We start from the raw sequence: 1,664 nt of genomic DNA, 5'->3' as shown, positions 1-1,664 counted from the left end.
ATGTGAACAAAATGTTCATATCATAGCATGATTTAAAACAACAAAAAGTAAGTAATAATTAAGTGCTTAGCAATGGAGGTTAGAAAATGATATCTTTAAATACAGTCATTAAAAATCATGACCTTCAGTATTAAGGATATAGGGAAACAATGATATATTGAGTCTTACAAAACTGTAAATAGAGTATGAGTCCATTTCAAAAGTTTGTTAGGATCTATTCTAAAACATTAAAAGTGGTTAAGCTCTCAGTGATGGCATCACGGGTGACTATTTCAGTCTTAAAACTTCTCTTCCTTACTACATAGTTGTCTTAGTTATCTAGCGCTGCTATAACAGAAATGCCACAAGTGGATGGCTTTAACAACCAGAAATTTATTTTCTCACAATTAAGGAGGCTAGAAGTCTGAATTCAGGTTGCAGCTCTAAGGGAAGGCTTTCTCTCTCTGCTGGCTGTGGAGGAAGTCCTTGTCTCCTCTGAGCTACTGCTCCTGGGCAATCTTTATGTGCCTTGGCATCTCTCTGCCCCCATCTCTACTTCTCTTACTTGCTTGTTCAATCTCTTTTATATCTCAAAATGATTGACTCAAGACACACCCTATACTAATCCTGTTCTCATTAACATAACAAAGACAACCCATTCCCAAATGGGATTATAACACAGGCATAGAGATTAGGATTTACAACACATAGTTGGGCGGACAATAGTCTATATTGAATATGGCTTGTTTTTATCATTTGGAAAATGAACAATTAGTGTCTTATTTTGCATGATGTGAATATCAATTGGTTATTCTTGCACTGAAAATTTTAATAAAGCTTTGTCTCAAAAAGTAGCTTAGTCATTTGATTCTGAAATATAATTAACAAGTAACTGTTTAATCTCATCTGTTTATATATATAAAAGTTAAAGATAAAAAAATACCATTACTGTACATTTATTACTGTCTTATTTATTATCTTTCCCCTCAGTGGAAATCTCACATCTTCCACTAGAATTCAGCTCTGCCTTGTCACCAACTGGTTAACAAAACAGTAAAGCTTCTAATTCTAAAGATATACACATCAATTTCACTTGCTCCCCAGTGATGATTGCCATTTTGTTTGTTTCTAATTTTACTAATGAGAAAACAGTAAAGATAGATATGATTAATCTTCTACCCTAAATTGAATTAGTAACTCTGCCACTAACATGGTTAAAAACTATAAACTCAACGTGTTTTTCTCTGTACTCTCAACTCCATAAGCACAAAAACGTATGCCATTAGTCAAAAGGATGCCAAAGTAACAATAACAATTCCTTATAATTTTATAGTAATTTACAGTTTTCAAAGTTTAAACTTGCACTTTGACATTTGACCCTGACAACTTACTACTCTTGAGGTAGGCAAAGGAACATAAACCTGAAAAACATACATAGAATAAGCAACTTAACATACGTGTGCTATTTACTAATCCTGGTCTGTAACATTATTCATAAATGTGTTCTCTTTCATACAAACACACGTAAACATTAGAATATAAGGAACAGCAGAATGACCAATACTGACCTTCAAAGAGGATCCCAAAAAATCAGAACATAGTAGGAATCAGAAATAAAGGCACTACCTCAGAACAACAAAAGCAATGTGAGATTCAACATCACAAACAAAAGATAACTATCTATC

General features: G+C 33.2%; 1 protein-coding gene across 1 annotated transcript in view; it reads right to left on the bottom strand.

Moving 5' to 3' along the window:
* Nucleotides 1-1,664, bottom strand: part of RTTN (rotatin) — a 185,588-nt gene that overhangs the window by 183,354 nt on the left and 570 nt on the right. The gene's annotated exons all lie outside the window — the stretch shown is intronic.

Source organism: Trichechus manatus, unplaced genomic scaffold (assembly GCF_000243295.1).
Source record: "Trichechus manatus latirostris isolate Lorelei unplaced genomic scaffold, TriManLat1.0 scaffold00278, whole genome shotgun sequence".
Classification (NCBI taxonomy): Eukaryota; Metazoa; Chordata; class Mammalia; order Sirenia; family Trichechidae; genus Trichechus; species Trichechus manatus.
This window is presented reverse-complemented; position numbering and strand designations above follow the sequence as displayed.